This window comes from Magnolia sinica, chromosome 2 (assembly GCF_029962835.1).
Source record: "Magnolia sinica isolate HGM2019 chromosome 2, MsV1, whole genome shotgun sequence".
Classification (NCBI taxonomy): Eukaryota; Viridiplantae; Streptophyta; class Magnoliopsida; order Magnoliales; family Magnoliaceae; genus Magnolia; species Magnolia sinica.
This window is the reverse complement of record NC_080574.1, coordinates 81,629,278-81,641,433: the sequence shown is the minus strand read 5'-3', so window position 1 is coordinate 81,641,433 and position 12,156 is coordinate 81,629,278. Positions and strand designations below refer to the sequence as shown.

General features: G+C 38.7%; 1 non-coding gene across 1 annotated transcript; it reads right to left on the bottom strand.

Annotated features, from left to right (window-relative positions):
• Positions 1-2,654: 2,654 nt before the first annotated feature.
• LOC131238250 (small nucleolar RNA R71) lies at positions 2,655-2,761 on the bottom strand. The gene has a single exon (XR_009167656.1). It is a non-coding gene; the product is annotated as a small nucleolar RNA R71 (small nucleolar RNA).
• Positions 2,762-12,156: the final 9,395 nt, after the last annotated feature.

The following is a 12,156-nucleotide window of genomic DNA, read 5'->3' as shown; positions in this document are numbered from 1 at the left end:
GGTTTGGATCCAAAACCGAGCAAGTCTGCATGTTTTTTAAAGGAAAAGACAATGGGCGACGTGGATTTTCCTCCTGACGTCAATCTGGGACCCGCTAGCCATCACAGTGCTGAATGCGCAGGCTCTGTTTTGCAACAGAGCCTGCAGACGAATCTTGTGGGCCATCACCGTGCGTCAACAGTTTGATCCAGACCGTCCAAGAAAGTCTCTCATTCCATCTCATTCACGCCTAGGTGACGGACTTGAAAAAGACAACGACGATTGGTTTTTAATCGTTCAAATGTTAGGTAGACGTCACCAAGAAAGAGTCCGTGGGCCACACCAAATCCGAGCCAAAACCAACATCTCTAACTGGCTTTTCGAGCCGCATCTAATGGACGGTGTAGATTTTTCCATCGACTTCAATTATGGGCCCTATGAAGAACCAGCGTACATATCTTGTGTTGCTAATGTGTAAAACTTCCGCACCAACTGCATGGAGTGCGGAAACACTCAGCCGACCGACCTGGTGCTCCGATAAAGAGGCAAGAAAGAAGAGAGAAAGGGCATTCAATTTTGTGCTGAGCGTGGAGCAGAGAAGCCTGGACGTGAAGCAGTTTCTACAGAGTTTTGTTTTCTTAGTTTTCTGTTTAATTTCTTTATGATATTTGAGGATAGCCTAATCATGTTGGGCTAAACCTCTTAGCTAGGGCTAAGAAGTGAAGCTTGTAGCATGATGGGAGAACTTTTTGCTTGTGCCTTTTGTTTAGATTGAACTGCTGTTGATTTTAGTTTAATTAAGGGAATGTTTTTTAGTTTTTAATGGTCTATTGTGACTAAAATTACAATGGGTCTGTGATAGCTTTGAGCATGTTCCTTACCTTTTTATGTTTATGACGTCAGGAAGCCCTATTGTTCACCATCGTCTCCTGGGCATGGCTGGATAAGGTACCCTTCCTACCCTTCATATCATGATGATTGGTTTTTAATTAGTTTAATTCTGCTGTTTACTTTGTCTCTTGGGCATGGTTTGGTGATGGAATCCATTCTAATTCATATACCTTTCATCTCTTGAAAACTAGATCAAAGGAAGTTCAGTCTTGATTTTTACGGTTACACCCTTCAACTGGATGAAGATAGACTCTAAGTCCAGTTGAGTTTTTGATGTATGAATAAGATCTCCCTGATCTCTACAAGTGGATCCTCTGAATCCCTAGTTTCATACCTTTGAATTCTAAATTTTAGATAAATATTTCGACATTATTCCTTAAATTCAATCGATATAGATTTCATCTTAGTCTAGTTCTACTTCTACTTAGTCTCAGATTATGTACAATTTTCAGTCCCTTGGGATTCGACCTCGATCTCACCGAGTTTATTACTACATCACAACCCTATACTTGGGGAGTGAACAAGTTTTTGGCGCCATTACCGGGGATTGACGGCTACGTTTTTCTAAGATTAACTAGTTTTAGGATTAGTTTAAGAGTAGAATTTTCTAATTTTATGATAGAAAGTCTTTCCCTTTTTAGAAACTAACCCAACTTTCCCGTTTTATAGGATTCTGAGATAAGTTTGTAAATTGGTAATTTCTTTCTTAATTTCTTCCTTACTATTTCTAGATTAGGATTTGTTTTCTTCTTTTTTTATTTAGCAAGTTTCTAATTCTAACTCTTTAAGAATTTAACTTTGTTTCCTAATTTATTTTTAGAAATTTTCTACTTGTAGACTTTTTGTTTAGAAACTAACTTTCCTATTTTGTAGGCTTTTAAGATAGAAATTTCTAATTCGGTAAGCTCTTTCTCTACTTTCTATTTTTCAGATCTCTTTTAGTAACTTACTTTCTAGTTTAGGACTTTCCTAATTTATTTTAGAAATTTCCACTTTCTTTTAGGAATTTCTTCTTTTAGAAACTAGTTTATTTCTATCTTTCTTTTTAAGGATTTTCTAATCTTAGACCTTCTCTTTAGAGACTGACTTGTTTTATTTTCTTTTGCAGGTTTTTAACTTAGGGACTCCAATTTGGTAACTTCTTTCCAACCCTCTCTTTCTTTCTAGATTTTCTTTTCATTTCTTAGGATTAGGTTTCGAATTTGATTGAGGGCTGCGAGTGTTTCATGCCCAAGTGGGCCCGTGACAAAACTCGACGTATCTTGACTGAAGGAGGATTGGTTGAGGGGTTAACTATCCATCGCAGAACTAAACACCACTCGAAATCTCCTAAGTTAATTGAAGTGATGGCTGAAAACCAACCTCTTCTACCCCAACCTAGGGTGGAGGACATTCAGGATGAGAATGAGGTGCATCAAGCACCCTCGCCTCGTACTTTACAAGATTATTTACAACCAGCGGGGGTAAGTACGCCCTCATGCATGATTTTTCCTGAAAATACAGGACATATGGACATCAAGACAGGGGTTATCCAACTTCTTCTTAAGTTCCATGGGCTTGAATCTGAAGAACCATATCTACATTTGAAAGAGTTTGATGAGATCATAGCCACTTTATATTTTTAAAATATGTCTGAGGACACAGTCAGGCTGAAACTCTTTCCTTTTTTCCTTAAAGGAGAAGGCTAAGACATGGTTACATTCACTGCGTCCTAGATCCATTGGCACATGGAATGATATACAGAGGGAATTTATAAAAAAAAATTTCCACATCATAAAACGATTACCCTTAGAAAAGCAATCATGAACTTCACCCAAAAGGAGGATGAAACATTTTACCAATGTTGGGAAAGGTTCAAGGATTTGGTCAGTTCATGCCCACAATATGGCTTTGAAACGTGGCACATTACAAATTTTTTCTACGATGGACTGACATCTTCCATGCGCCAAATGGTCAAGACAATGTGTAATGGAGAATTCATTAATAAAAATGTCGACAAGGTATGGGATTACCTCGATAGTCTTGCTGAAAAAACACAATCATGGGACTATTACCCAAAATCGAACACCACATCTAGGCCGACTTAATCTAAGGAGAAAGGTGGATTGTATCTCTTGAAAGAAGAGGATGATCTCAAGTATAAAGTGACTACGCTCATAAGAAAATTTGAGGCTATGGAAGGAAAGAAAGATAAGGTTAATGAAAGTGTTTGCGGCATCTGTGATTGTAAAATTTATACAACGGAAAATTGTCCTACAATACCCGCCTTTCGATAAGTGTTGAATGAACAATCCAATGCCGTAAATACTTATCAAAGACCTTTCAATGGACCAACCTCTAATACGTACAATCCTGGTTGGAAAAATCATCCAAACTTTAGTTGGAGAAATGGACAAACTGCTACCCCTCAAGGTTTCTTCAATCAAAATCCAAATCAAGGGAAATCTTAAGAAGAACTGGTTCAAAATTCCATGCAAGAGCTGACCCAGGCAATGCAAGATTTTATGCAAAAGATGGATTCACGTATGACGGTTATAGAAAAGGGGATGCTTCCTGCACAACTGCTCCGCAAACCTAAACCACAATATAAGATAAGTAATCCCAGCTCTTCAAATCAAATGGAGCACACTAAATCCATCACCATGCTTAGGAGTGGGAAGATCATTGATAATACCCTTCCGGTTAGGCCCGAAAAGCCTTAAGAACTAGAAGAGGACAACAATGATGGATCTAGTGATGCCCCATAAAAATTAGACCTAGAACTTCTAGAAAAGCCAGTTGCTCCATTTCTCCAACGGTTGGTCGCACCAAAACCTCTCTCTAACTCTCAGGATAACCTAGAGGTGTTAAAACAAGTGAAAGTCAACATTCCTTAACTTGATGTCGTAAAACAGATATCTTCATATGCCAAATTCCTAAAAGACTTATGCACGACCAAACGACGGCAGAGTATTCAAAAGAAGATCTTCTTGACTAAGAAAGTGAGTGCCATCCTAAAGCAAGACGTGTCACAGAAATTCAAAGATCCTGGTAGCTCAACCATATCATGTGTAATTGGGGACTATCGAATTGATCACGCACTTCTTGACTTAGGAGCGAGCGTCAATCTGATTCCATACTCGGTATATAAACAGTTAGGTTTGGGTGAATTAAAATCCACCCTAACCACACTACAACTTGCTGATCACTCTGTTCGTGTAACAAGAGGGATAATTGAGGATATGTTGGTCCAAGTTGATAGATTTTACTACCCTGTAGATTTTATCATCCTGGACACCGAACCCATCAATAACATGAGCACTCAGATTCCCGTTATTCTTGGTCGCCCATTCCTTGCCACTTCAAACGCAATTATCAATTGCAGGAATGGTGTCATAACTATGTCTTTTGGGAATATGACATTGGAATCAAAGATTTTTTTTCAATAATGGCAAAAACTTAGAGGATGATGACGATTTCCATGACATTAACATGATTGACTCTTTCGTGGAAGATACAATACCTTTGACCTTATCCTCTGACCCTCTAGAGACATGCTTGGCCCACCCCCATGATTTTGATGATGACATGATTAGGGAGACGTGTGACTTGCTTGATACTGCACCAGTACTTGAAATTAACTGGTGGAGGCCACAATTTGAAGAATTGTCACAAACCATGTAGTGCCTCTACCGTCTAACCTCAAGTCGCCGAAGCTTGGCCTAAAACCTTTGCCCTCTGATTTAAAATATGCATATTTAAGTCAAGATGAGACTACCTGGTGGTGATCTCTGCCCATCTAGAGAAAGAACAGGAGAGTATGCTCATATCTACTCTCATTGAGCATAAGGGAGCCTTTGGATGGACGATAGCAGACCTTAAGGGAATCGACCCCTCGATTTGTACTCACTGCATATATCTTGAGGATAATACGAAGACCGCTTAGCAATCACAACGTAGACTAAATCCAAACATGAGGGAAGTGGTTAAGGCCGATGTTCTTAAACTACTGGATGTGGGTATCATATACCCCATATCCGGTAGTCAATGGGTGAGTCCAACTCAGGTGGTTTCTAAGAAGTCCGGGATTACCATCGTAGCTAATGCCAATAATGAACTCGTGCCAACTAGAGTTACTACTGGTTGGAGAATGTGCATTGACTACAGGAAGCTGAATACCGTCACGAGGAAGGAGCACTTTCCTTTGCCCTTCATTGATCAAATCTTGGAAAGGCTAGCTGGTCATTCCTATTACTGTTTCCTTGACGAGTATTCGGGCTACAATCAGATTGAAATCGCCCCTGAGGACCAGGAAAAGACCACATTTACATGTCCCTATGACACCTTTGCCTACAGAAGGATGCCATTCGGATTATGTAATGTCCCTGCCACCTTTCAGTGATGTATGATGAGTATCTCTTCTAACATTGTGGGGAAATATCTAGAGGTCTTCATGGACGATTTCTCTGTTTTCGGTTAACTTTCAGCGAGTGCTTAGAGAGTCTTAAATGTGTACTGAAAAGATGTGAAGGAAAAAACTCAGTACTTAATTGGGAGAAGTGCCATTTCATGGTTCATAAGGGAATTGTCATTGGACATATTATCTCATCCAAAGGAATCAAGGTGGATAAGGTAAAAATTGATCTTATTTCTAACCTACTTCCACCCAAGAACATACAGACGTGCGATTATTCTTAGGACACACTGAGTTTTACAGAAGATTCATAAAGGACTTTAGTCTCATCTCTCATCCTTTATGTAATCTACTTCAAAAGGATGCACCATATGAGTGGACTGAGCCATGTCAGGAAGCTTTCACTAAGCTTAAGGGCATGTTGACTAGTGCACCCATCATACAACCACCTGACTGGGGCATTCCTTTTGAACATATGTGCTACGCGTCTGATTATGCTCTTAGGCTGATTCTAGGCCAGAGAAAAGATAAGAAACCTTACATTATTCATTATGCAAGTAAGACTCTAAACCCTGCCCAAGTGAAATACTTGACTACGGAAAAGGAACTCTTGGCCGTAGTGTTTGCTTTGAAGAAAATTTTGTCCTACTTGATCGGATCTAAGATCATTATTTACACTGATCACGCAGTGCTCAAGTATCTTTTGTCTAAGAATGATGCTAAGCCCCGCCTGATACGATGGATCCTCTTATTCCCAGAATTTGACCTAGAAATAAAAGATAAAAAGGGAGTAAAGAACGTAGTGGCTGACCATCTTTCTCGCCTAAATCCCTCTGATTCCCTTGGAACGACACATATCAATGACATGTTCCCTAATGAATAATTGTTCAGAGTCTCCCATTCACCTTGGTTCGCTGATATTGCTAATTATCTTGCCACAGGTTCCATATCGACACATTGGACTGTGCAAGATAAGAAAATTTCTTTCACCGAGGTGCGCAACTTTTTCTGGGATGATCCATATTTATTTAAATATTGCCCAGACCAAATCTTAAGGAGATGTGTGCCAGATGATGAGCATTAGAGTGTCATCTCCTTCTGTCACTCACAGGCTTGTGGTGGTCACTTTTCTGCAAAAAAGACCACGGCTAATATTTTACAATGTGGCTTTTACTGACCCACTATGTTCAGGGACACTCATGAGTTTTGCAAGGCTTGTGAGCGTTGTCAGAAATTGGGAGCGTTGTCCCGTCAAAATATGATGCCCTTGAATCCTATTCTTATCATCGAAGCATTTGATTACTGGGGCATTGATTTCATGGGACCATTCCCCCAATCTTTTGAAAATCTATATATTTTGCTCACTGTAGACTATGTCACTAAATGGGTTGAAGCGATTCTGTGTTGGAATAATGACCATCGCACGGTCATTAAATTCCTAAAAGAGAACATCCTTTCCCAATTCGGAATGTCTTGAGCTATCATTAGTGATGGGGGCTCACACTTTTGTAATAGGCCATTCGAGAGTTTAATGAAGAAATACGGTATCTCTCATAAGGTGAGCACCCCATATCACCCACAGACAAGTGGGCAAGTTGGGATTTCTAATAGGGAGATCAAACACATTTTGGAGAAAATGGTTAACCCTGATCGTAAGGATTAGTCAACCCGATTAACCGATGCCTTATGGGCGTATCGTACTGCGTTTAAAACCCCTATTGGAATGTCTCCCTTTAGACTTATTTATGGGAAGGTTTGTCACTTGCCTGTTGAGTTGGAACATAAAACATACTAGGCAATCAAAAATCTAAATTTCAATCTGGACAACGCTGGCTCACTATACAAACTGCAGTTGAATAAACTTGAAGAAATCTGGAATGACGCATACGAGAACTCGAGAATTTACATGGACAGGATGAAAGCATTTCATAATCAACATATTCTGTGGAAATCATTCACACCAGGTTAGAAAGTCCTTTTGTATGATTCTCGACTACATCTCTTTCTGGGTAAGATTCGATCTCGTTGGAACGACCCTTACATTGTGGTTACTGCTTATCCTCACGGGGCCGTCGAGATAAGAGATCCCGACAATGGCAAGGAGTTTAAAGTAAATGGACATTGATTAAAACCATTTGTCGAGAAAATTGATTTAGAGGACATGTCCATGCCTCTGACCGCTCCTGTTTACCAGGATTGATCTCCTAGTCTGATGGAGGTATAGGTAGATTTATCGCTTTCATAGGACTAGGATAGTTTGCTATATACATTATTTTAGAATAGTTTGCTTTTGTGGTTTCTCTCTTATGCTAACCTGCTCTAGTATCTTTGGAAAGCCTTGTGATTCTTTCATCTAGGTACTATCTTTCCATCACTCCTCTTTTACTTTCACTATCCCATGTGCATAGCATGCTTATTTCCTTCACATTGAGGATAATGTAGATTTTAGGTCGGGGGTGGGAGATTAGGTTTCCTAATCAATGTTTTCTTGGTCTTGATAAAAAATTGTGAAAAATTTTAGTTCTTCTGTAATTTCTTGTGAATTCGAAGTGATTTTGATGGCCATATTTTAAAATTATAAGATAAGTGATGTTGGATCTATGACTCTTGGATTCAGTATCTGTTAGATTTCACAGTTAAATTTGAATTCTTAATCTAGAATTAGAAGTTGTAAACATTGATTGAGTCATGATTTCACATGTCACATCTCGCTTTCACATTAAGGTTTCAATTTGATATTGAAGGGTTAACTTGGTAATCAGTAAGTAAGTAAAGAACCAGCTTGGAAAATTTACCCGTCATGATCAATTGAAGAAAAAGAAAATACCTAGCTATAAAAATAAAATAAAATAGATACCGTTGTAAAAGGTTGGGCGAATAATCTTCACCATCGGTTTGCTCCCTATAGGTGTAGATTTAATTCCCCAAGGATGATATGTGAAAAGGGTTGGGTATACAGTCTTCATCATAGGTTTGCTCCCTATAGTTGAGGATTTGATGCCCCTTTTTAGCGTTACTTCTAATAGAAAGATTAAAAGCTTGAAGAATAAAAAGATGATTGTGAGGCAAGTTTTGGTTTAAGTTTTAGTTATTATGAATTCTCTTGTTAGTTACCAATGATATCCTAAAACAGAGAAGTGAATTTTAATGATGATAAGCCAAGATTAAACTTTACACTCATGGATCCTAATGTTTAGATTGTTTCTAATTGATGGATTAATACTTTGAACTTGATTATGAAGTTTACAGTACACTTGATTCCAGGAGAAAGTAATGCCCAACAACCATGAATCTTAGACTTCTAGTATATGGATTGTTTTTTAAGAATCACTCGAGTTCATAGAAATTGTCCTATAATTCTTAACTTATTTTTTGCATACTTTGCTCGGGACTAGCAAGGTGCTGGTTGGGGGTTATGTTAAGGGTCAAATATTGCATATCAAACCCCAGTTATTGCCTAGATTTATGAACTTGGTACTGTTTGACGGCCGATTTAATTGTGTTTGTGATGCAGGTTGTATTTATGAGCTTGGATTGAAACAGGGTACTAAAAGCATGGATTTAACACTCAGAATTCACCAAGGCAAGGGATGGACCACGGGGGACTAAGATCGATGAATTTACACGCCAGAGATCCGAGAAAATTGAGAAACTGGAACTTAAGTGGCCCAAAAGATGTCCAGAATGCAAGATCACATGGTTCCCACCATCCGTTCAGCTCGAAACTTCATACATGGCCTAAGGACCATAAATTAACCGTACATGTCGAATTTCATCCATTCAATCCCTGTGAAAGTTTCCCAACGGACAGATTAGCCACTAAAACTCTGATTTTGGGCTCACTTACTATCTGGATATGCTTCAAAATTGGTATCAACGCGTTAAATGAGATGAAAATACAGATGGACGGAGCAAATTTCTCACAAACATCTTCAAAGGACCTCGTGTGCATCACATGTGCACGGTAGACAAGTGCACTAGCCGTGCACTAAAATTCTCAAAGTCGGTCAGCACAAGCTGACCGACTCCATCTTCTCCAACTCAAAAAAGGACATAGTGTCCACCCATTGTCTATCTATTTTTCACTAGTGGGCCCCACTCATCATCCTTTTGCAGAATCTTGACCGTCTATTACGTCCATAGGGGCGTCTGGACCCTCACCAAGGTGACATCTTGGTCCGATGCACCTGATCACAAGAAATATCTGTTCAACATCAAGATGGACGGCGGAATGAAAATATCATGGGCCACTACGGTTTGGATCCAAAACCAAGCAAGTCTGCATGTTTTTTAAAGGAAAAGACAATGGGCGGCGTGAATTTCCTCCTAACATCAATCTGGGACCCACCGGCCATCACAGCGCTGAATGCATAGGCTTTGTTAGACGAATCTTATGGGCCATCACCGTGCGTCAACGGTTTGACCCAGACCGTCCAAGAAAGTCCCTCATTCTATCTCATTCACGCCTAGGTGACGGACTTGAAAAAGACAACGACGATTGGTTTTCAACCGTTCAAATGCCAGGTAGACGTCACCAAGAAAGAGTTCGTGGGCCACACCAAATCCGAGCTAAAAACAACATCTATGACTGGCTTTTCGAGCCGCATCCAATGGACGGTGTAGATTTTTCCATCGACTTCAATTATGAGCCCTATGAAGAACCAGCGTACGTATCTTGTGTTGCTGATGTGTAAAACTTTCGCACCAACTACATGGAGTGCGGATACACTCCGTCGACCGACCTGGTGCTCCTATAAAGAGGCAAGAAAGAAGAGAGAAAAGGCATTCAATTTTGTGCTGAGTGTGGAGCAGAGAAGCCTGGACGTGAAGCAGTTTCTACAGAGTTTTGCTTTCTTAGTTTTCTGTTTAATTTCTTTATGATATTTGAGGATAGCCTAATCATGTTGGGCTAAACTTCTTAGCTAGGGCTAAGAGGTGAAGCGTGTAGCATGATGGGAGAACTTTTTGCTTGTGCCTTTTGTTTAGATTGAACTGCTATTGATTTTAGTTTAATTAAGGGAATATTTTTTAGTTTTTAATGGTCTGTTGTGACTAAAATTACAATGGGTCTGCGATAGCTTTGAACATGTTCCTTTCCTTTTTATGTTTATGACGTCAGGAAGCTCTGTTGTTCACCATCGTCTCCTGGGCATGGCCAGATGACAGTACCCTTCCTACCCTTCATATCATGATGATTGGTTTTTAATTAGTTTAATTTTGTTGTTTACTTTGTCTCCTGGGCATGGTTTGGTGATGGAATCCATTTTAATTCATATACCTTTCATCTCTTGAAAACTAGATCAAAGGAAGTTTAGTCTTGATTTTTATAGTTACACCCTTCAACTGGATGAAGATAGACTCTAAGTCCAGATGAGTTTTTGATGTAGGAATAAGATTTCCTTGATGTCTACAAGTGGATCCTCTGAATCCCTAGTTTCCTACCTTTGAATTCTAAATTTTAGATAAATATTTTGACATTATTCCTTAAATTCAATCGATATAGATTTCATCTTAGTCTAGTTCTACTTCTACTTAGTCTCAGATTACGTACAATTTTCAGTCCCTTGGGATTCGACCTCAATCTCACCGAGTTTATTACTACATCACAATCCTATACTTGGGGAGTGAACAAGTTTTTGGTGCCATTGCTGGGGATTGACGGCTACGTTTTTCTAAGATTAACTAGTTTTGGGATTAGTTTAAGATTAGGATTTTCTAATTTTAAAATAGAAAGTCTTTCCCTTTTTAGAAACTATCCCAACTTTCTCGTTTTGTAGGATTCTGAGATAGGTTTCTAAATTGGTAATTTCTTTCTTAATTTCTTCTTTATTTTTTCTAGATTAGGATTTGTTTTCTTTTTTTTTTTTTTATAGCAAGTTTCTAATTCTAACTCTTTTAGAATTTAACTTTGTTTCCTAATTTATTTTTAGAAATTTTCTACTTGTAGACTTTTTGTTTAGAAACTAACTTTCCTATTTTGTAGGCTTTTAAGATAGAAATTTCTAATTCAGTAAGCTCTTTCTCTACTTTCTATTTTTCATATCTCTTTTTGTAACTTACTTTCTAGTTTAGGACTTTCCTAATTTATTTTAGAAATTTTCACTTTCTTTTAGAAATTTCTTCTTTTAGAAACTAGTTTACTTCTATCTTTCTTTTTAAGGATTTTCTAATCTTAGACATTCTCTTTAGAAACTGACTTGTTTTGTTTTCTTTTGCATGTTTTTAACTTAAGGACTCCAATTTAGTAACTTCTTTCCAACCCTCTCTTTCTTTCTAAATTTTCTTTTCCTTTCTTAGGATTAGGTTTCGAATTTGATTGAGGGCTACGAGTGTTTCATGCCCAAGTGGGCCCGTGACAAAACTCGACGTATCTTGACTGAAGGAGGATTGGTTGAGGGGTTAACTATCCATCGCAGGATTATACACCACTCGAAATCCCCTGAGTTAATTAAAGTGATGGCTGAAAACCAACCTTTTCTACCCCAACCTAGGGTGGAGGACATTCAGGATGAGAATGAGGTGCATCAAGCACCCCCGCCTTGTACTTTATGAGATTATTTACAGCCAGCGGGGGTGAGTACGCCCTCATGCATGATTTTTTCTGAAAATACAGGACATATGGACATCAAGACAGGGGTTATCCAACTCCTTCTTAAGTTTCATGGGCTTGAATATGAAGAACCATATCTACATTTGAAAGAGTTTGATGAGATCATAGCCACTTTATATTTTCAAAATGTGTCTAAGGATACAGTCAGGCTGAAACTCTTTCCTTTTTCCTTGAAGGAGAAGGCTAAGACATGGTTACATTCACTGCATCTTAGATCCATTGCACATGGAATGATATGCAGAGGGAATTTATAAAGAAATTTTTTTCACATCATTAAACGATT